This window comes from Petaurus breviceps, unplaced genomic scaffold, assembly GCF_028583685.1.
Source record: "Petaurus breviceps papuanus isolate PSGF00001 unplaced genomic scaffold, PetGlider_PUasm1.0 183, whole genome shotgun sequence".
Classification (NCBI taxonomy): domain Eukaryota; kingdom Metazoa; phylum Chordata; class Mammalia; order Diprotodontia; family Petauridae; genus Petaurus; species Petaurus breviceps.
The window spans coordinates 11805057-11829892 of record NW_027185791.1 but is presented as its reverse complement, the minus strand read 5'-3'; the positions used below and the strand labels follow the sequence as shown (position 1 = coordinate 11829892).

At 37.3% G+C, this 24836-nt stretch overlaps 1 long non-coding RNA gene across 1 annotated transcript in view; it reads right to left on the bottom strand.

The window, feature by feature from the left end:
* Positions 1 to 22694, bottom strand: part of LOC138160981 (uncharacterized) — a 96323-nt gene extending 73629 nt beyond the window's left edge. The window contains exon 1 of the long non-coding RNA XR_011168227.1: positions 22576 to 22694. This is a non-coding gene — a long non-coding RNA (uncharacterized lncRNA). The remainder of the gene's footprint in view (positions 1 to 22575) is intronic.
* Positions 22695 to 24836: the final 2142 nt, after the last annotated feature.

The following is a 24836-nucleotide window of genomic DNA, read 5'->3' as shown; positions in this document are numbered from 1 at the left end:
TCTCTTACTGCTTCTTAAGGTCCTCTATGACCTGTAACCAGCTTGTATTTTCCTTTGATATTTTTTGGTGCAGGAGTTCTGACTTCACTATCTTCCTCCTATTTCATGCTTTGATCCTTTTTGTCCCCACAATAGGAGTCTAACGTCGAATTCTTCTGTTTATTTTGCTTCCCTTGCCTGGTCATGTTGCCCCTCAGACAGTTGACCCCTGGGCTTTTTGCCACAGTAGAACTCTGCCACCAGACAGGGGAGCATCTGTCCCAAACACTGGGGTTTTCTCAGCTGCTGGAGGTATTAGTTGGGTGCCATTTCTGAAGCCTCCCACACTCTTGCAAGCTGGTCACATACGCCAGGACCTCCACCCTAGACCACAATCCAGATCCAAGTGGGTTAAAGCAAGAGTGATTACCCCTCATACTGGTCACTTGGTCTCCCTACACTCTGCAGTCCAGGAGCTAAAGCTGCAACTTGGCGCTGGCTATGCCAAGGTGTCTCAGTGGCTTCTCACCCTTGGGGCAAAAGCTGACACTCTCCCAACTACTGGTCCCAAAGTCCACACTGCACTGACCTCTCACTTTGTCCTTTGCATCAATGTGTTGATAAATCTGAAAACGGCCACTGCTACTGTTGATCTGGAGTCTCTCCAGTGAGTGGTTGCTCAGGTCCACCCTGGGGCTAAAACCTCCAGCTCCAGCAGGGCTGAGCTCAGCTCCCAGAGCACTACACTGGCCGATTGTTGCCAGCCTGCTGGGCTGTCCTCAGTGGGACATTAGCTTCTCTGTGTCATTTTGTGGTTTCTGTAGCTCCAAAGTTTGTTCAGAGTCCTCTTTTACATGAATTGGGGAAGGTGGAAGTTGGAGCTTCATGGAGGTCCTTTTTCTACTCCACCATCTTGACTCCTCTTGGAAGTTTTTGATGCAGGAATTTTGCCTTTGTTGACTTCTGGTTCCATGTTTTGATCCTTTTTGTCCCCAAAAAAGGATTCAGTGGTCTGAATGCATTTCCTCTGCTTGCTTATCTTGCCAGCCAGTTACTTGACTTTTCAAGTCTTTGCCATGGTAGAACTCTGCTTCCAGAGTGGAGAGTGCTTTGTCCCAAATTTCTGGAGGTTTTTTTTTTGCCTTTTGGAGGGCAATCGGGATTAAATAACTTGCCCAAGGTTACACGGCTAGTTTTCTGGGTGGGTGTTAAGTGTCTGAGGCCAGAACCAAACTCAGGTCCTCCCGACTCCAAGGCCAGTGCTTTACTCACTGCACCACCTAGCCGCCCCCAAATTTCTAGAGGTTTGCACAGCTGTTATTAGAGCTTCATCTAGAGATCTGCCTCAGAAATGTCAGGATGACTGCATCTCCACAGCTTCAATAAGCTCTGCTATGCTAGTGCTCCTCACCCTAGGACGTCACCTTATATTACAACTCAGATCCAAGCAAGTCAAAGCAAGAGAATCCCATCTCAGCTCCAGCAGAGAAATTCCTAGAAGTGACCTCTGGTCAGTCATTTGGTTCCTCCATGGTCTGTGGGCCTAGAGCTTTGGAAGCAGCAACCAAAGGAGCACCTTCAGACTTCACCACCTCCACCACCCTGGGGGAAGGAGCCAGATTGTGCTCTTCTCTCACTGTTCCAACAGAGTTCCCCCACTGATATTTAACTTTCTTTTTGGTGTTTTTGGTTTGAGAAGGATGGAAACGATCGCAGCTGCCACTGATTCAGTCTCCTGAAGTCTGCTCCAGCCAGTTTGTGCCATGGGGGTCTGTGCCAGTGTGTCCATGCAGTATTACGCTCAGCTCCCATCCCAGTGTGATAGACCCTTCCAGTTGGCCTACTAGGCTGTCTTCAGTGGAAGATTTATTTCTTTCTGTCACTTAGTGAGTTCTATAGCTCTAAAATTTGTTTAGAGTAATTTTAGAGGTATTGGAGGTATTTGGAGCCAGAACTTAAGCACGTTCCTGCTTTTACTCTGCTGTCTTGACTCTGCCTCTCCCCCCCCCAGCCCCTAAATCAGTAATCTTCTTAAGTAATCATATTCTAGGGATAGAGCCAAGATGGTGGAGAAATGGCAGTGACTTGCCTGAACTCTTCCCCAAGCTCCTAGGTACACCTTTAAATAGTGCCTTAAAGCAACTGCCAGAAAAACAGACCCTACAAAACAATGGAGAGAAATAGTTTTCTAAACAAAGACAGCTTATAATGTCAGCACAAAAGGTCTTTCACACCTGAGTGAGAGGGAAGAACAGTCCATCTCAGGCAGCTCCAGCACAGACTCAGCTCCAGCAAACCAGGATCAGGCCTTGGGAATCACTGAATCAGCAGTGGTAGGAGCTGCTTCCAGAGCTCTCAGTTCACAGACAGTAAGGGCATCAACCAACTTGTTAGAAAGATATTACAAGAGTATCTGTACTTATGCTGACACAGGACACTGTTGCTTTGTCCATAGTTAGATGGGAGACCTGGGGATGCAATCCTGTGTGGCAGTCCTGGAGTGAGGAGGAGCACTAGTACATCATGTGAAGACAGTGAAGCAGGGTCCCTCCTCAAAGTTCCAGGGCAGAAAAGAATGTTTGTGATCAGAGCACAGGACAGAAGATGAGTAAACACAACTCTCTTTAGATCATGCCACCCTGGAAAAACTGAAAACTTACAGGTCCCTAGAAGTATCTCTGAGAATAGTTGCACAAAACCCCTGAAATTTGAAACAGTGACCCCTCCACCCTGGAAGCAGTACTCTACTTTAACAAAGAGTTAAATTCAATAAATAGGTTGGCAAAATGAGCAAAGAACAGAAAAAAATATTCTGACCATAAAAAAGTTAGTATTGTGACAAGGAAGATCAAAACATACACTCAGAAGAAGACAACAATGTCAAAGTTCCTACACTCAAAGTCTACAAGAATAATATGAATTTGTTTCAGGTCATGGAAGAGCTCAAAAATGATTTTGAAGAGAAAGTAAGAGAGGTAGAGGAAAAAATGAGAAGAGAAATGAGAGTATTGTAAGAAAAATGAGGCAACAGCTCGCTAAAGGAGACCCAAAAATTGGTACTGAAGAAAAGCACACTTTAAAGAATAGTCTAACCTAAATAGCAAAAAAAGGTCCAAAAATCCAATAAGGAGAAGAATGCCTTAAAAAGCATAGTTGGCAGGAGTCAAGATGGTGGAGTAGAAACAAAACTTCCATGCCAAGCCTGCTACCACCTCCTCCAATTCATGTAAAAAATGACTCTAATGGGGCGGCCAGGTAGCCCAGCGAGTAACAGCACTGGCTCCAGTGTTGAGAAGACCTGGAGATCGAATCCCGGGCTCAGACACTTAGCACCCACCCAGAAACACCTGGCCGTGTAACCTCGAGCAAGTTCCTTAACCCTGATTGTTTAGGGGCGGCCAGGTGGCTCAGCGAGTAAGAGCACCGGCTCCAGTGTCGGGATGACCTGGATCAAATCCGGGCTCAGATACTCAGCACCACACCCAGAAATAATAACTGGCCGTGTAACCTTGAGCAAGTTACTTAACCCAAATTGCTTTAAAAAAAATGACTCTAAACAAACTTTTGAGTTACAGAGATCACAAAATGACATAGAGAAGCTAACCTCCAGCTGAAGACAGTCTGGCAGGCCAGCAGGAAGGGGCCAGCACAGCACTCAGGGAGCTGAGCCCAGCCCTGTATGAGCCAGAGGTTTTAGCCTCAGCATGGCCACAACCAGCTGCCTGCTGCAGGGACTTCAAATCACCAGCACCTGTGACAGATTCCAGAATTTTCAACCCATACATGCTAAGGACAAAGTGAGATGTCAGTGCAGTGTGGACTTTAGGAACTGGGAGTTTGGGCATGTGGTCCGGCCTTTACCCCCTGGAGGGAGAAGTGGCTGAGGTGCTGTGATCATGCAGCCGCTTCCACATATCTGCTTCAGAGCTCCTGGCATGCAGATTGCAGGGGGACCAAGAGACCACTGTGAGGGATAATTGCTCTTGCTTTAACCTCCTTGGATCTGGATTGTGGTCTAGGATGGAGGTCCTGGGGTATGTGACCAGTTTGCCAGGGCGTGTGGACGCTTTAGAGAGAGGACCCAACTAATAGCTCCAGCAGCTATGAAAACCCCATTGATTTGGGACAAAGCTTCCCTTTGTGGAGCAGAATTATACTGTGGCAAAAAGCTCAAAAGTCATGTAATTGAGGGGCAACATGAGCAAGCAAAGAAAGCACAGCAATTCAACATTAGAGTTCTATTTTGGGGACAAAAAAGATCAAAGCATGGAACAGGAGGAAGACAATGAAGTCAGAACTCCTGCACCAAAAGCTTCCAAGAAAAATATGAGCTGACTACAGACTATAGAGGGCATTAAGAAGGATTTTGAAAACCAAATAAGAGAAGTGGAGGAAAAATTGGGAAGAGAAATCAGAACGATGCAAGAAAATTATGAAATGAGAGTCAACAACCTGACTGAAAAAAATAACACCTTAAAAAAATAGACTAACTGAAATGTCGAAAGAGGCTCAAAAAGCCAATGAGGAGAAGAATGCCTTAAACAGCCAAATTTTCCAGATGGGAAAAGAATCTCAAAAGCTCACTGAAGAGAATCATTCCTTCAGAATTATATTGGAGCAAATGGAAGCTAGTGACTTTATGAGAAATCAAGATACTATAAAACAGATCCAAACAAATGAAAAAAATAGAAGGTAATGTGAAATATCTCATTGGAAAAACCACTGACCTGGAAAATAGATCCAAGAGAGATCATTTAAAAATTATTGGGCTACTGAAAGCAATGATCAAAAAAAGAACCTAGAAATCATCCTTCAAAAAATTCTCAAGGAAAATTGCCCTGATGTTTTAGAACCAAAGGGCAAAATACAGGTTGAATGAATCCACTGATCACCTCCTGAAAAAGATCCCCAAAAGAAAACTCCTAGGAATATTATAGCCACGTTCTGGAGTTCCCAGATAAAGGAGAAAATATTACAAGCAGCCAGGAAGAAACAATTTGAATATTGTGGAAACACAATCAGGATAACACAGGATCTGGCAGCATCTACATTGAGGGATTGAAAGACTTGGAATATGATATTCTGTAGTTCAAAGGAGCTGGAATTAAAACCAAGAATCACCTACCCAGCAAAACAGGGTATCATATTTCAGGGAAAAATATGGTCATTCAAAATGGAATAGAGGACTTTTTTTTTGCCTTTTGGTGGGCATTTGGTTTTAAGCAATTTGCCCAAGGTTACAGAGTTAGTTTTTTCTGTGTGGGTGTTAAGTGTCTGAAGCCAGAACCAATTCCAGGTCTCCCAATGCTGGGGCTGGCACTCTTATTCACTGCGCCACCTGGCCGCCCCAGAAATCAATTTCTTAAAAATTAGGAAGGAGCAAATGGAAGATAATGACTTTCTGAGAAATCAAGAAACAATAAAACAAAACCAAAAGAATGAAAAAAAGGGAAGACTATGCAAAATAACTCATGGAACAAAAAAACTGACCTAGAAAATAGATTCAGGAGAAATAATTTAAAAATCACATGGATTACTAGAAAGTCATGATAAAAAAATGGTCTAAGACATCATTTTTTCAAGAAATTATCAAAATAAACTGCCCTGATATTTTAGAACCAGAGAGTAAAACAGAAATTGAAAGAATCCACCAATAACCTCCTGAAAGAAATCCGAAAATGAAAATTCCCAGGAATATTATAGCAAAATCCCATAGTTCCCAGGTCAAGGAGAAAATATTGCAAACAGTGATAATTCAAGTATTGGGGAGCCACAGTCAGGAAGACACAAAATTTAGCAACTTCTACATTAAAGGACTGGAAGTCTTAGTATATAATATTCTGTAGGGCAAGGGAGTGAGGATTACAACCAAAAATCACTTGATGAGTCTAATCCTTCAAGGGAAAATGGGTATTCAATGAGATAGAGGGCTTTCAAGCATTCTTGATGAAAAGACCAGAACTGAATAGAAAAATTGACTGTCACATACAAGAATCAAGAAAAGCAAGAAAAGAGAAACAGGAAAGGGAAACTATGAGGTCCTTCAGACACTTGTAACTCATAAGAACTTTCTTATTATTGAGGCTGTTACAGGGGAAATTATATATATATATATGTATATATATATATATATATATATATATATATAGAGAGAGAGAGAGAGAGAGAGAGAGAGAGAGACAGAGACAGAGACAGAGACAGAGACAGAGACAGAGACAGAGAGACAGAGAGACAGAGAGGCAGCGACAGAGACAGAGAAAGAGACAGAGACAGAAAGGGAGACAGAGAGAGACTGAGAGACAAACAGAGACAGAGACACAGAGAGAGGACACAGGTGTGAGTTGAGTATGTATGGATGATATCTAGAAAAAATAAAATTAAGGGTGAGAGAGCAATATACTGGGACAAGGAAAAAGGTAGAAGTAGAATAAGGTAAATTATCTCACATAAAAGTGGCGAGAAAAAGCTTTTACAGTGCTGGGGAAGAAGTGGGAAGAGGGGGGCTGTTGAATGAACTTTATTCTCATCAGAAGTGGCTTAAAGAGGGAATAATATCCACTCAATTGAGTATAGAAGTCTATTTTACCTTAAAAGAAAGTAGAAGGGAAAGGGAGTAAGACAAAGGGTGAGTGATGGAAGGGAGTGCAGATTCGGGGAAGGGTAGTCAGAAACAAAACACTATTGAGGAGAAACTGGGTAAAAGGGGAGAGAGAATGGAATTAAATGGGGATGATAGAACGGAAGAAAATACAGTTATCAGTAGTAACTGAAAAAATTGAAGCAAATTTCTCTGATGAAGGTTTCATTTCTCAAACATATAGAGAATTGAGTCAAATTTGTAAAAATAAGTGCCATTTCCCAATTGATAAAAGATCAAAAGATATGAAGTTTTCAAATTGTCATGAAAACTATCTATAGCCATATGAAAAAAAAAATCTCTAAGTCACTATTGATTGGAGAAATGAAAATTAAAACTATTCTGAAGTACTACCTCATGCCATTAGATTGGCTAATAGTACAGAAAAGGAAAATATAAAATAAAGGAATGAATCAAGAAGAGGAGTCCTGTGAATGTAATGTCAGTATTAACACTTGTTTTGACATTCTACATTACTCGTTGTTAAGAAGTAAAGATACTAATTTTGAAACTTTAAAAAATGAGAAAATTCACTGAGCTTGCTTAAGTCCATCAGGACATCAATAATTAAGAAGGCAGAAAAAGACTTTAAATCAGAGATTCTGGACAAGATGATTTAGTCTCCCTTGGAAAAGGAGGTCTAATCTGACAACAATTAAGTCAGATGAATACTATTTATTTTTATCTTCCTGAACATTATAGAGATCAAGAAAATCCTATAGAAACCTATGAACTTTGAAATACACTGTCTTATTTATAGAAGTAAGTGGGCAAAATGCTCTGGGGGAAAAAAAAAGTTCATTTGAAGAATTTCAGGTTAAGAGAAACTCAATATGTGTGTCTTTTCATTGGAACCTCTGTTCAATAAGACTCCTTTGTTTTATCTTTGAGTTAAGACATTTTAGCCAATGTCTGTCAATGCTTTACATCATGCATAATCAGGGGCCTTGCCTACAAGGGTGAGGAAAACCACTTTCATTTACAAGACCCGAACTTAAAATCATATATATGTGTGTGTGTGTGTATATATATATATATATATATTAGAGTTATATAGTTAACAAATATTTATTTTTATTTTAATAAATTTTATACACACATACATACATATGCATATGTGTATACTTTTGAAGATAGTTTCAGAGCAGTAGACAACACATTGTGACATTTGATGTATTTTGGTTTTGGTGGATTGATTCCTACATATATATCCATGTGAAAGTTACCACTAACGTGTTTTTGATGCCATCATTCACCATACTGAACTGAAATGGTTCTCTCTAAGGAAGAAAAAGACATATTTGGAAAGCAATCAAGAATACACTATACTGTTTAAGAACAGGATTGAGATATTTGAACCATGGTTAAAGGTATAGGAATAAATGAATTTTGTCCAGGCTTGGAGTGCATCTAAGAAAGATTGATAAGAATATATTTTTGAAAAGTTTCAAAATCTAATCAAAAGTGTTTAAAATAAAAAAAAATAGTGAGACAGGGGAGAACTGCACAAGCTAAATACCATATTCATTTGTAGAACATTAAGAATAACATTAAATACGACCTAATGATTTATAGGAGGTAAACTATAAGCAAAGAAGCAGCAGTAAAACTTCATGACCTCAAAGTTGGAGCAAAGTAAACTGGAGTTCCCAATGAAATGCTGCAAATTTGTTCTGGCTTTTGAAATATGCACTTTATTTAAAAAGCACAGATAAGATAAAGGTGAGGAGGCAAAGCAGCAGTACATCTGATGGGCACATACATACGTCAGGAAATCGAAGAATTTGACAAAGGAACAGAGGTGGAAACAGACATGATTACTTTCATCTGAGTCCACTGCAACCGAGACAGAAGGGGAAAAATGATCAGGCATTTAGGAAACAAATCACAAGTGTGTCATATGGACTTGAAATTGTATTGAAGGCAGACTTCATTTATCCAGACATCTGCTGAAGCTCTCTCTGTCTGCCAAAAGCTGAGTAGTTAATAATATCTTGGCTTACCTTAATGATTATTCCATCCTTCAAGAGGTGGAAAAATCAAGGAGGGGGACATATTCTGGCTTCTGTTCTCACCAACAAGGAGAAACTGGTTGCTTGGCAGAAATAATAGAAACCTTTTGCTAAGTGACCAGGCCTATTGTTAGAATTTGTTGTAAAAGAACAAGAAAGGTCACTTACAGTTTCTTATACAATCCTAGATTTTTAGAGAGCAAATTAGAAGAAATATAAATAAAGCATATTATTATAAATATACTGTTAATAAGTAAAGAGAGTAATTACAATAATTATTTTATTATAAATATAATAAGGAGCAAGCAAGAAGGTGCAGTGGATTGACTGCTGGGCCTGGAATAAGGAAGATCTGGGTTTAAATTCAGCCTCAGACACTTACTATATGCTTGACTTTAGGCAAGTCATTTAACCTGTTTGTTTCAGTTTCTGCATCTACAAAATGGGGATAATAATAGCATCTACCTCATAGGATTTTGAGGAGGATCAAATGAGAAAATATTTTTAAGGCTCTTAACAAAGTATTTTGCAATAGTAGACACTACATGAATGCTAGCTGTGATGTCGATGATGATGATGATGATGATGATGATGATGACGATGATGATGGTGATGATGATCATGTAACAGGAACATATGCCCCAACGTTCTTTTTTCTTTTGCTTTTTGGAGGGCAATTGGGGTTAAGTGACTTGCCCAAGGTCACACGGCTAGCTTTTGTGTTAAGTGTCTGAGGCATGCCCCAACATTCTACAGGCAAAAGACCAGAAAAATAGGAAACTGAAGCCTGAAACTTTGAAGAAAATAAAACAATTCTGGTAAGAAAAGAAAAGAGTTAGCTAATGATCATAGGAGCAGAGACTTAGAGCTGGAAGAGACATTTAAAAGTCATTTGGCCCAAGTTCTTCATTTGACTCATGAGGAAATTAGACCCAGAGAGGTTAAGTGACTTGCCCCAAATTGTCAGGTTATGAGGATGCCCATGCAATCTTCAACCACCTTGGCCTGTCTATGTATAGAAGACAGAAGCAAGAATGAGTAATGGAAAATGAGTATCTCACTATCATTTCATCTGAAGTACTTTGGAGAAGAAACAAAGATAAAATATGGAATAGGACCACTGTCGATTATGGATCTCTGAGCCTCAATTTCTTCATCTATAAAATGAGGTGATATCATCTCCTACCTGACAGTGTTATTGTGAGAATCATTATCCCAATGTTTTCTCCCACTGGTGAATCGTATTTCCAGAACTTGGCTAACTACATCTCCCCATCCAGATTCCAGAGCTGCCTTCTGAGGGTTCAGGAGTGACTAATGACATTGACTGGAAACTCCAATGGTGTGCTTTCCTTCAAAATTTTCAGTTAAGAACCCATTTGTAGCTTTTCAAAATGGTACAACATTCTTCCCCCTTCCCACCAGATCTGGTATATATTTTCCTCAAGTACATACAGACCCAGTATCTAGTAGTGGGCAAAAGCTCCAGAAATGTCAAAAACAGACAACAACTCCTGTATACCATAAGAGTTATAGCAATTCTTTTTTTTTTTTTTAAAGCAATCGGGATTAAGTAACTTGCTCAAGGTTACACGGCCAGGTGTTTCTGGGTGGGTGCTAAGGGTCTGAGCCCGGGATTCGATCTCTAGGTCATGCCAACACTGGAGCCGGCACTCTTACTCGCTGTACTACCTGGCCGCCCCGATAGCAATTCTTTTGGTGGGAACAAAAAAATTAAAAATAGTTGGGGCTTATTCATCAGATCTTGAGTAAACAAACCATTATGTGAATATATTGTAATATTATTGCACTGTAAGAAATGACAATGATGAATTCAGAGAAAAATGGGAAGACTGGCATGAACTGTTAGATAGAGATGTAAACAGACATTTGACTATGGCAATGTAAACAAAAACAAAATCAATTGCAATGACAAAACTTGCCCCCAGAAGACTGGTGGAAAAACCTGACTCTTTCCTTTGAGATGGGAAATAATGGATGTGGAATGTGAAGTATACTGTCCAATACAATCACTTTGTGTTGGTTTTTCTTAATGAATTTTGGGGGGATATTTTGGGGCTTCAATGGGGATGAGAGTTAAGGGAAAATAGATGTAGGAAAAAAAACAGGGCATCAAATAACCTATTTAAAATAAAAGTAACATAGAAAGTGAAAAGTGTCACAGGATTACAGAAGATAAATGTTCCATATTTTTTGAAGAGGAGGGAAGAGAGTAGAGACTGCAGTAAACCATGAACTTCCCTGACTTTAATTCCTGGCAAAATTCTTGAATGCATTATTGAGTTGAATATTGGACAGACCACCAGAATTTGAACAAAGATAAATTGGATTCCTTATCAATGTCCTCTCTTTAATATTATGCTGGAAGCAAATAATCTTATAGTTTTCTTAAGTCTGTTTTTAGTGATCTCCCGTGTCCTGCATTAACTTATTGAGATTAGGCATTATATTCCTTTAAACAACAAATCCATCTCAGTGCAATGAATCACTGGGAAATGCATCATTTATGCTGGATGTCAGAGTCTATAGCAAAGTTCCCATGGATTGTAAAGATTCATGACAGGCAAATATAAACTATGGAAAATAAATTTAAACTTGGGGAAGCTTTCGTGCAATGCTGTGGAAAAAAAAAAGTAGTTCAGCTTAAAAAAAAGTTTATACACGTGGATGTTGGTGGCCTTAGTAAAAAATCTGAAAGCTTTTATTTACTAATAAGACAAAGAACTTTTCTACACAGTATTTCACCTATGACCTCAGCCTCACTTAAATTGAATATAATCTTTACCACCATCGCCCAACCCCATCCATCCTCTAATCTCCTCCTACCACTTTTCCTCTTTCCTCACATGAAAATTCTGTCATTGGCTAAGCCACTGCTTGCTGAATTATTCTTTGCTGCTCTGAATGGTGGACAATTAATAATGACAATGTTTTCAACTCAGAAAATATACTTCATCCACATTTCAGCAGTGATAACTCTGTCATTTACACAACCTCTTCCTTTTATCTAGGAGGATGGTAATTATTCTTGATCAGATGGAGATATTGAAGCAGATAACTGATTTTCTTAGGTCAGGAAGGGGTGTAAAGTGCTCTGAAAAAGACCCACTTTTATGGCAAGTTTGTCTTTCTAATTTGAGTGTAGAGGAAGACCTGTTAATTTAGCAGTGAATACCCTAATGCTGCAACTATATATATGTAATGTATGTGTACAACATGGTATAGAATTAGATGTTTATACATATAGCTTACATATATCAGCAACATTAATGAATGTGTACACATTTGAAGTTATATATAAATATATGTATATGTATATATGTACATATTTATGTGTATACACATACACATTGCAGTTTTGCTTCAGGGACATACAGGACTCACAAATAGGGATAGATACTTCTGAATATTGGGCAGAATCCTAACTTCTGCTTTTATTCTGAAAAAAATTCCATTTGATGTTCTAATTAGGAATAATTTTCCTATTTCTTCAGTGGATTTTTTCTTTGCAGTCTAGATATTTCCGTATCTTAAAAAACTAGATATTTACACACACACACACACACACACACACACACACACACACACATATATATATATATATATATATATATATTTGCTTTTTAGAGGGCATTTAGGGTTAACTGACTTGCCCAAGGTAACACAGATAGTTTTTGTGTTAAGTGTCTGAGGCTGGATTTGAACTCTGTTCCTCCTGACTCCAGGGCCTGTGCTCTATTAACTGTGCCACCTAGCCACTCCTACATATATTGAAAATCAAAATCAAAACACTGTGATATTTTAAATTTATTTTCTTCTTTGATATTTTCCTTTATCATGGGCAGTCTACTACATTTCTCAGAATTATGAATGCACTATGTTTTTGAATGCTATTGGTTATTTATACACTGTCATATGCCACTGATAATACTGTTGCTTATTTGCATGTGGCATTGATTTCGTGGATATTGTGTATCTTTTATATGCCAGTTAATGCCTTCATTTGCATGGTTCTGTGTAGGCCACTTTGCAGCAGCACTATACATTGTTGATTGCATTTGCATATTGGTTAATGCTTTGTTATTTTTGGTACTTCATGTTCATTTATTTGCATTTGTCCAATACAACTTTTGAATTTTGATTATTATATGATAGGTATTAATGCTCTAGAAATATGGTACATGACAATGGCTACAAAAACATGAAGAGATCTTCTGATCCCTGTAGCGCACTCTGAATCTTAAAATAAGGGCATTATAAAAACATTGAGAAACCCTATAAAAATTTGGAGAGATAGTGATTAATAACGAGTTTAAACCATGGAATTCCACCAAGTCTCTGTCTGAGTTTGTGTGAATGATTTGCATATTGTCTCTCCCTTTAGAATGTGAGTTCCTTGAAGCAGAGATGTGTGTTTGTCTTTCCGTATATTCCCAATATTTAGCACAATGCTTAGCACATAGGAAGCATTCCATAACTTGCTTGACTATCTGAATTATCAGAGACGATTGATCATTCATACAAGGGCAATCCGATTTAGTCACTGGAAAGTCCTCACTGCATCCTTCTCCGAAAAGACATAGCTGACATAAAAAGTAGAGGCACAGAGAATGCTTCATTGTGGGAAACTGGAAAGATTCCTTAAATCAGAAAAGAAGCTTCAGCCATGAATGATGCTCCTGAGTATAGACCTTCCATTTGACAGTAAAATTATGAACTCCCCCAAATCTCTGCAAAGGACATACATCCCCCAAGGGAATAACAAGTACAAATCAGACTGGCAAAGTGACTTAATTATTGCATGAAGGGTAGAAGAGCATGTCAAAAGAGAAAAATTGAGTGATGTGATAGAAAGCATAAAAAGGCCTACGTTTTTTTCATTTTTGTGCATCAGAGCACGGCAAATTTCAGAATCTCATGTCCTTGCAACAGCTAGAGGAGTATTATGGAGTTCTCCCTAATGCACTCTAGGCATTGACTTGGATTATTCTGACCCTTCAGCACAAAAATGAAAGACCTTTCGATTTGATGATATAGGTGGATGACCTACTATACGATGGAGGTTGGTAGAGGAGTGCTTCGGTCCCAGTGAGTGGATAGTAAAAGGGACTGGCAGAAGGCAGCAAAAGCAAATAAAAGTTCTGGGACCTGTCAGCGCAACTATTGGTCATCATTGAAGAAAATAACTGAATTATACAGGGTTGCTAAAAGATAGAAAAGAGAAAACTTTGAAGAATGTTTCTTCACATTCAGAACTCACATTCTAAAGGGAGAGACAGTATGCAAATCATGCATAACTTTGAAGAATGAATTATCTGTGATAAGAAAGATCACACTCAGGAAAATTAATTGAACACAATGCCTTGTGTTTGGACTGCAGAAACAAAGCAAAAACCTTGTACTGGTCACCTAGACTCAAAGGCAGGAACCTACAGAAAACTTATCGAGAAAGAGTTCTGCAAATAAAAGCGTTGCACATGGCAATGCAAATGTGTGTATTACCAGAGTTCACAACACCCTAATTTAAGAACAAGACTAATAGGCCAGATTTTTTTTTTTCTGATACAGGTATGGTTCTATATGACCACTAAAAGATCAAATTCATTGGAGACACAAATGCTGAATTTCTAACAGAAGCTATTGCTGACTGGGTCTTCTTTGGGAAATTGGGATGGAACTGGGTACAAAAATTGCTACAGATTCCACACAGAGTAGGCCTGACCTCATCATCAGTTACTTATGGGTCAGTCCCACTCAGACTAATAGAACCTATCCAGATGTGACAGTGAACACTGAAAACGTATCATATCCTGTTGTGGGTAGGCAGTGGATATCAAGTGACCATTGCATTTTATTTACTACTCTGTGAGGGACATATTTTTGAAGAAAATATTTTTGCAGTCTATAAAATAACTTGTAATTCGTGGGCTAATTGACAAGGACCTGCCACTACTGGGAACATACTTCCTCCTAACTCACACATACATACACAGATTTTTTTTCTAAAGAAAATACATACCAGATACAGTGTAACTAAAGCTAAAAAAGAGGAATGGTACATAAAGTACAAGGCGCATGAAATTAAACAGCTTGATAATGTTGAATATTTTTGCATTTCTCTATGAGTCAATTGTGTTGTTTTTTATCTTAGTCACAGACCACAAATTTATAGTTGAGACAAACTTAGATGAAATCACTGTTAAACACCCCATGATTTATTAATAATGTCAAGTAGCATAGAAAGCAAAATACACATTCAAACATGATATAAAAGGCTATAATAGACTTTACAGCTAGAGTTGAATTTTTCCTTTCCTTACCACCATGTCTTCTGCCCACACTGCCAATTAATTCTCATATTTCAGAGATGGTTATTGGGTATTGCCATAGAAAAGACAGTGAGAGTAACTGGAAACAAATTGTCTGGTAGATAAAAGAAGTAGGAGTTCCCCTGGTAGTGTTCTAGGGAACCCCGGGGAGAGGAAAGAGCTGCGAATCGGACTTCATTAGTTTTATCAATCACCTTCTGCTGGTTTGGTCTAATTTGTTCTCTAAGACTTTGGCTAATCCACCTTCCATGAAAGTCATCCTCTCTTCTGCTCAGTGCTTCCCTTCTAATCCTGGTCTTATTATTGCCTTTACTGTTATCTACTTATAGCTACTAGGCAGGCGATGTCCATCTGCCATTACTGTGTGTCTCTGCATGTTTAGAGTAACCTGAGCAGTACAATTTCCTTAGCTACAACTCCCTCTTCCTATTCTGCCTTCCCACTGTGTAGCTTCCTGTGGGAAGTTCTGCTCCAGGCCGCCCACTCTCCTATATACCATAATACAGACTAACCTGGTGGTTTTCTATCAATGCTATGATCCTAAGGAGGTTCTACCAAACTCTCCTTGTAGCTCCATCCCTTTAAAGACCCTTTTGGTTTTATTTTTTGTCCCACAGAGAGACAACGGATGGCTTAGTACTATATTTACATACATACACACACACACATATATAATAGCATAATATACTATTTTCTTATACCTATATCCACCAAGGTTTTAATCACAGATCCCAAAATGCTGATATTGGTCCATGGGATTAACCCTGGAATCCAAAGCTTCAATCTTTCCAACACAGGCAGAATGTGCCTTCCCCTTATTGACTCTAAAACCTATTCATAACAAATCCAACATGAAATTATTTCTGAGGATCCACGTTTAGATGCTATTCCTTCTTCATACATACTGACATATTTGTCTTTGCTAATTTGAAGGAAAGAGGTGAGGTAAAACTTTAACATTGTTTTGATTTTCTTTTTTCCTCAGTAATCTGGTGCAACTTTTTGTATGGTTGTTACTGATTTTCATTTCTTCTTTGGAAAATTGTTCATATCTTTTGACTGCTTACCACTTGGGGCATGTCTCTGGGGTTTATGTACCTGTGCCAACTTCTCATATATCTTTAATGTTAGATTTTTTTTTAAAGCAATCGGGGTTAAGTAACCTGCTCAAGGTTACACGGCCAGTTCTTTCTGGGTGTGGTGCTGAGTTTCTGATCCCAGGATTCGATCTCCAGGTCATCCCGACACTGGAGCCGGTGCGCCTACTCACTGTGCTACCTGGCCACCCCTAATGTTAGATTTTTTTATGAGAAATATTTAACACAAAAGTTTCCCCACTTAATGCATTTATTGATTTAAAATTTTTCGAAGACTGCATTCACTGTTGGTAGAGTTGTAAAGTGGTCCAATTGTTCTGGATAGCAATTTGAAATAAGAAAAGAGACTGTCCACATGCTTTGACCCAATGGTCCCATAAGTAGGCACATACCCCAAAGAAGTAAAAAACAGAAACAAAGACCCAAGAATGCACACACATATGTATATATACACATATATGTATGTATATACACAGACATACACATATACATATATGTACAAATATAAATATTCATAGTAGTACTCTTTGTGATAGTAAATAATTGGATCCTCAGCTTAAGAATGACTTTAAAAAACTATGCTATGTGAACACAATGGAGTATATAGTGATATATCTATATATGTGAAAAATATGGGAAGATTTGTACAAAGTGGTATTCTCAGTAAAAATGGCAGAGCCAAGCAAACAATATAAACAACAACTGAATAACGAAAATGAAAAGGTCACTAAAATCATGTGAAGTTCCAAGTAACTGAAAAATCAATGAAGTTCGCAGAAAATATGTAATGAATTATTTCTCTCCCTCACAGTAGAAAGGTAATGAAATGTCAGGACAGAATATTGTATACATTTTCAGATACAGTCACTGCATCAGATATTTTACCTGTTTTTCCTTGTCACAAGTACAATTCAATCTGGTAGGCAGAAATTTGAATGAGTATGATACAAAAAACAAAAAAAAAATCAATAAAAGGGTTTTGACCATTTTTTTTTACAAAATGCTCTCCTTAAACAAGTAATTTACAAAACATATGTTAAAGTCAAATGATGTTTAAGATAGTTGTGACCACAAAGATAACTTTGTCATTCATCTTCTGAGTTATCAACATCAATCAAAACAAAAAACAGGAAGACATATACTAGGCTAAGGTCAAGCCCTCCTGTCAAGGAAGATGTTTTACATAGATTCCCTATAGAGGAAATGCTTCCTCTTCATGGTAAGATTCCCCAAATGTCCTACGGTCTAAAGTCCCACCTCTCTCATTCTCCATAACTTCAGGTCTGAATCATGGAAACTTTTAATGATAATTTACTTATTTTGTCCTGCCTGTGCCAAGTAATTAAAAAATAATGAAACAAAACTAGTAACTTCTGAACTTGATTCAGAAAGGGGATAATTAGATCTTCATCTCCCAGCTTAGAAAACTTTGGGGTAAGCAATATTTTGAGTTAAATATTATGACTTGTATGTGAGAGTGAAGAGATTTAAGGGAAATCATATGTAAGGAATGGTAGGAAGAGACACAGACAGAACAACAGCTGGATTCAGAATCCTTGATGAGGAGCATCATTTTTCTTCCCAGATTCCCACATCAGTATTACATTGAACTCCAAAGGGTTTAAAAATCCAAGTATTTCATCTTACTGTGAAGTTATGCTTCCTGTTCTTTACAAATAAGTTGATTATTTTATCAAAGGAACAAGTATTTCCCTAATTGAATTAAAAAAATGAACTTTGGCTTCCTAGAGTGTTTGAAGTAGTTAGTTCACATAAATTTATACTGCTGACCTTTTGATCCCAAAATAGAAAATTGAGTGCTAAACAATAAATGTGAAGGCATAGGTCAATTTAATACTTCAGACCCTTAGACCCTGAGGAGTGGGGAGCTGAGGACCTTCAGAGGCCCAGGATGACAAGTCTAATGAACTGAAAACTTACCCACCAGGCTACTGGGCTCTGTAGCCAGCTGTATAAGCAGAAGAACATATGCTTCGGAGGCCAGCTTCAGGTTATGCTGACCAGGGAATCCACGGGGGGGCAAGACTGTGAAAACACACTGTTAAAATGGATGAAGACTGGCATCACTTAAACGACTGTGCCAGATCTTTTCTCCATCCTGTTTGCCATGGCAGCTTGCCTTGTGTTTTAATTTTGTGTGCATATGGACAGATGGCAATAACAAAATTTGGTGCAGGTTTATTTGTTTCAGGGAGTATAGCTTTCTTCCTTAGTAAGTCAAAGAGTACTAGATTATCCTTCATCGATACAGGTTTCATCGAAGTTATGACTTACTGGTCTTTAAGGATTCTTGTGATTGAAAAAGTTCATCAGCAGGCTGCCAACTTTTTGGTGATAAGTTTCTACAAACTTATCAAGCAGTAGAGGCTGCTGCTTATCTGTTCTTGGAGCCTTTTCAGCTTGACAGGATAAACCAGATATGACATAATGCCTTTGAGTACACAATTGATGCTTTCAATGTAGCATCAGAGTAGGACCCTAGTGAAAGATGTCAAAGTAAACCCATAAAAGTGGAGCTAATGGAAAAACATGAAATACCTGCCCCATATCCTGAATTTGTTAGTCATCTTTCTTAGGAAATCACTGTTTTATTTTTCTTTTCAGTTGAATTGGTTTTCCCCTTTTAAGAAGGAAAAGAAGATCCATATCTTATCCCCAAATTAACTGATCAATAAATAAGTATGCTTAAAGCTCTGACTGTGTTCTGTGTTAAGCACTGGGCATTCAATGAAAATACAAAAACAGTTCTGCCCTCATTCCCATGTCCAAATCAACATGTATATAAATAGGTACATGTGAAGTCACATACAGCACATGGAAAGTAGATAGTTCTGTCAATCCGATCTTGTCCTTGAAAAGCTCCTGAATATGTGAATGCCTGGATTTTGAAGGATTCCAAGAATTTTATATTCCATGACTGAACAGTAAAAATAACTGGCCCTGACCATTTTTTTCTACTAGGTTTAACTATGTTTATTTATATGTAGATGATGGTGTCCCATTAAACTAAGTACGGCTATCTTTCTTTGCTCTTTACTAAGTAGTCCCAGGTGCTTAAAGTACTTTGCCATTGTTCAGTCATTCATTCTTGTCTGACTCTTCATGACCCCAGGGATCATAGCAAGCCAGGTCCTCCTATCCTTCACTATCTGTCAACGTCTGTCCAAATCCATGTTCATTGTTTCCATGATACCATTTATATATCTCATCTTCTGCCCCGTTTTTCTTTTACCTTCAGGCTTTCCCAACATCAGGCTCTTTTCCAATGAGTCTTTTCTTTTCATTATATGGACAAAGTATTTAAGCTTCAACCTCAATATTTGTTAAAATACTTAACTGTAGACATTGTGGGCATTCCCTCCCCCTCCCCCCAATTGTGTTGTAGTTTTGCTTAATTTATCATATTTGCTCTTTGTTTCTTTTATTGTAATCTTTTATTTTTATATTGCATTGATTTCTAAATTCAAAATATTAGCAAAGATTAAAAAAGGTAACAATGATAAAAAATCAGGAGACTTTGCTTTGCTTATGACATATACCTTAATGGATTTTCTTTGTAACTGCATGTGGCCAATAAAAGAGAAATATACTCATATGATATATGCTGTAATAATTAAAAAGACTTTCTATGATTTCTCTTGAACTTATTTTCATAATGGAAGAGAACTTTAGCAGAAAGAAAATTGTACCTAGAGTTAGGAGACGTAAGAGTTTTAATTCTATCTCTGCCTTTTAGCTCCTTTATTTTACTGTAACAGTTTTCCAATACATAAAATGGGTATAATATCTTTTGTAGTTATCTCACAGAATTGTTGATGTGATCACTGTGAAGCACTTGGCAAACCATAATTGATATATAAATAACAGGTACTCTTACTATATTAGAACTAGAGGGAAACTTAAAGATCATCTGCTCCAATGCTTTCATTATATAGATAAAAAACCAAAAGAAAACCCAGAGAGCAAATGAATTACCTAAAGATAAGCTCCTTAGTGCAAGAGCTAGAGTTATACCTTTGATCACCTAACTCACAATCCCGCACTTTTGTCTTTTCTATTATAACATCCTTCTTTTTAATTGGAATATCTCCCTCCTTTACTAGGTAATTGAATTAATTCTTCTCATTTTATTATATCATGTAAAAGTGAACATTTGACCCCTTCATTCTAGTCCTGGGCCTGGCAGTAACCATGGGTGACCCTGAGCACATCATCAAGTCTCTGGGCCTCCATATTATTTTCCATAACCTGGAGAAATGGATAATGATGCATTCTAAGGTCCCTCCCAGCTCCAAATATCGCAGTCTAATGTTTCACATTGTATAATATCTCACTTAGGTATATAAGTCGAATAATTTCTAAGGACCAAATTAGTTTAGATTTCCTGTTTTATATGTTAATCATAACCACTTAAATCTGAAGCTTGCTTTCATATAAAGTATATGTTTTGTGGTGCTTTGTCATATTTTGAGAAAGGATAAAATTCAATGCAAGGTCAAGTTATATTTTCAATCTGAATAAAATCTTGATTTTGTATCTTTTCATCTTGATAGTTTGACTAAAAGACCCTTAGATTTCTTGTGTACACAAAAGAAAATATATGCTTCATTAACTAGTGTTCATGAGTATATTTATAAATTAAAATGAAGTCAAGGCTTTCAAACTAATCCTTCTATATTGATTCTCAAAAATGATGATCTTAATTTATAATATACATGATATTCTCCATAGTGGACATAAGGTCTGCTTTGGAATTTAATAGACAGTTTGGATAGAAGCAGAAGAAAAGAAAGATTATATACTGTGCATAAAAGATAAGAATACATAATTCTCAAAAATGCAAATGATTAAAATCCATATAAAATGGTCCAAATCTCTAATATGCAGAGAAACACAATTTGAAATAACCTCTCAATTTTGACTCACACCCTGAAAATTGGCAAAAATAACAAGTGATGGTAACAGTTCATGTTCAGTGCATTGTAGAAAGACAGGAACAATAAATAGTTCATTGTTGATAGAGCTGTGAATCAGTACAACCCCTTTGAAAAGCAATTTGGAATTATGCAAATAAAGAGATTAAGATGTTTATACTTTTGTTCAGATATTTCATTACCAGCCTTACATCCTAAGGAGGTCATTGATAAGGAAAAAAAAATAGTTTCCATACAGAGCAAAAACTTTATAGCAATCCTTTTTCTGGGAGATAGTAAAAATTTGGAAACAGAGTAGATGTCCATTGATGGGCAAATAGCAAAACAAATTATAGTACATTAATTAAATGGAATATTACTGTTCTGTAAGAAATAATGTGGCAGCTTAGTGGTATAGTGTATAGAGTTGAAGTCAGGCCTAAAGTCAGGAAGACTCATCTTCCTAAATTCAAATCTGGCCTGACACTTACTAGCTGGGTGACACTGGGTAAGTCAGTAAACTCTCAGTTTGCTCATCTGTAAACTAAGCTGGAGAAGAAAATGTAAGCCATTCTAGTATCTTTGCCAAGAACACCTCAAATGAAGGCATGAAAAGTTTGACATGACTGAAATGACTGAACAGAAAGAGATGATGTAGGTATGAATAAAAAGGAACACAGAAAAAATGCCAAAATACACAATGACGAATCATTATAAATGGAAAGAACAACCACACACATACACACACACACACAATAAGAAGTGATTGTTACAAAATTGTCATGAACAAGTACATTGTTAGAGAAGAAGAGATATGTGAAGACATGGTCCCTATGCTGGTTTCTTTCTTCCTTCCTTCCTTCCTTCCTTCCTTCCTTCCTTCCTTCCTTCCTTCCTTCCTTCCTTCCTTCCTTCCTTCCTTTCTTCTTCTTCTTCTTCTTCTTCTTCTTCTTCTTCTTCTTCTTCTTCTTCTTCTTCTTCTTCTTCTTCTTCTTCTTCTTCTTCTTCTTCTTCTTCTTCTTCTTCTTCTTCTTCTTCTTCTTCTTCTTCTCCTTCTTCTCCTCCTCCTCCTCCTCCTCCTCCTCCCTCTCTCTCTTTCATTTAAAAGTTTTATTTATTTGGGCAGTGTGACAATTTGTGTTCCTTCACTTAGTTTTTTCATTACAAATATTTTGGTGGTTAATTGTCTTCAGTTTTGGGTAGGAGAGGATGGCAGTGAGAGGGTTAATAACAATAGTATTGTCCTGCCTCTGATCCTCCACACCTCAAAATACTAAGGAAGGAAACTGATGCAATAATACATGGTATAGAACAGAAGGAATGCTTTAAAAGTCTTATTTTGAATTCATTATTACTCAAAAAGAAATTAAAGCTAACCACATTTATTACATGTTTAATCCTCTTTTTCTATTTATTGGGTATATAAAATGTTTGGTTTTTCTGTTCGTGAATTTCAAAATTAAAAATAAAATCAAATATTGATGGTTTTCTGTTTGTCAATTTCTCCACTTTTGGAGGCATGACAACAAATGAGAAAATTATTTTCATATGACTTTTTCAACTTACCAGTCCCCTGAAGCATATTTTCATGTGTCGTTTATGGTTGTCAGGACTTTGTAACTTCCTTTCACCACTCATCTTTTGGCATTGGTTCCTTGGTACACATGGATGTCAGTTCACTTCCTGTCAGGGAAATAAATGACTTTTGAGAGTTATTCATTATTTAATATTTGATATATTCTGCATGCCACATTTTCTAATTTTATGTTCATTTATTTTATTAAAACATTGAAGTTTTCTATAAAAAGTTCTATTTATTATTTGGGATCACTGTGTAGGTGAAGAGATACTTGCAGAAACTATGGTGATATTAAAAAATATATCAACCAAAATGTATTTTAAAAAAAGATTGCAGGATATTTCTTCTTTCTACCTTATATATTTCCTTGTCAAGTTAAGATTCAATTCAGAACAACACTCCTGATATTAAAAAAATTTGGTGGAAAAAATTTATGGATGAATGTGCTGCTCATCAGAATCCTCTGAATGGAATAGTTGGATTTTTTTGTTTTGTTTTTAACAATTGCTGCTAATAGGAAATGACAGTTGAAGTTTTGAATGTGACTGTGTTGAAGTCTATGTGACACAGTTGACAGGATATGAGACAAGTTGAAAGTGTGATTCAGGTTTTGTTAATAACTAGTTGTGTGTTTTGGGAGATCTTAACCTCTCTGGCCTCAATTTTCTCTTCTTCAAAATGAAGGGGAAGATGATTTCAGCATGGCAATTACTGGCCAAAGATGACAAACAGAGGTACTTTTGTAATCACCTGAATTGAGGAAACTACCTGTGTACATTTTCCTGAACCATCTTATGATATCTATTCTCAATGGATTGGCTCATGAAAGACCTCTTGAGTACCAAGTATGTATACAAACTGAGTGTAAGCCTGTTGGTCATATTGGGAACCCAACTAGCCTTTGTCTCTTTTACCTTCAAGAGATCAACCTTCACAAGGATAGATGACCAGATACTGACTAAAAATCAAGACTTCCTATAGCAGTGAGACTCATATAAGAAAACTGAGGAGTCCCTAAGGTGTCACTTGTGCTATAGCTACCATTGCCATCAATTCTATGTGGGGGAAATCAAGGATGAGACTTGGCATGGCCTGGGAAGAACCATGACCAGATGAAGCAGTTTCCCTGAAAATAATGAGTATAAGAGAAGCAAGAGGTGTTCAGGAAGCAGTTCTGACAAGCAGTGATGGAGACTAACAGAGTTCTGAATGCACAGAATAAGGAGCAGAGCTACAGTGCCAGATGCCCAGGCCATAAGGCATTTTCAAGTGATCCTGTTTTTTCCTGAACTCACACAGAGGTGTGGACTCAGAGCTGGTGATTCTTTATTTTCCTCTCTTCTTCTGCCTTTTGCCTCTTCCTTCCTGGGAAAGGCAAGACTATTTCCCAATCTCTGGTTGTTAATAATTCTTTTGCTGTTTCTTTTTTTAAACATATTTAACCATGGTATCATTGATCCATATGTTATTCAAATGCAAATTAGGTAGAAGCAAAAGGTAATAAAATACACAGACAGAGGGAGAGACAGATTTTATGGCTGTAGGAACCTTTCTTGGCAAAATGGAAGCTCAACACCAAACAAAGGAGACTTTATTGGATCATATTTTTATAACTTTCCCAATGTAGGAGACAACATGAATGTGAACCAGTCTAGACAAACAGGTTTAATGGTTTTCCTTGGGGGAAGCTACGGCTGATTTGGGAAGTGACTACTGATCATATCTTTTTTTCTTTGTGTATTTTCCAAAGGTTGACTTAAAAGGAAGACTAAGCCATGTCCAGGGGGAGAAGCTGAGGGAATTAATTAAAGACAGGGAAAGCCACAACTGAAGAGAATGCCTTAGTGATGGGGGCTCAAGTAATTAGCAAAATCAAACCTGCACTCAGCTGTTAAAAGTGGGAGCTCTTTTATCTATCAATCTACAGGGCTCTGTAAAATTTGAATCAGTATATAAATATTATACAAAATTTGCCAAGATTCTTGCAATAAATATGAGATGTAACCTCATTATAAACATTTTCTTTTTCATTTTTTTCATATTTTGAATTTTATTCTTTTTGGTGATTGAGTTTGGAGTTGAATTTAGCTTAATATAATTGATGCTTTCAAGAATAATTCGTGAATTTTAATTTTTGATATTTTTCTTTTTCATAAATACATTTTTTTACAAATGCATTCAACAAATACATTTGTTCCTTTCTCACTGAAAATATACAACTAATTTTGAAAAAAAAACTTGTTTCTAT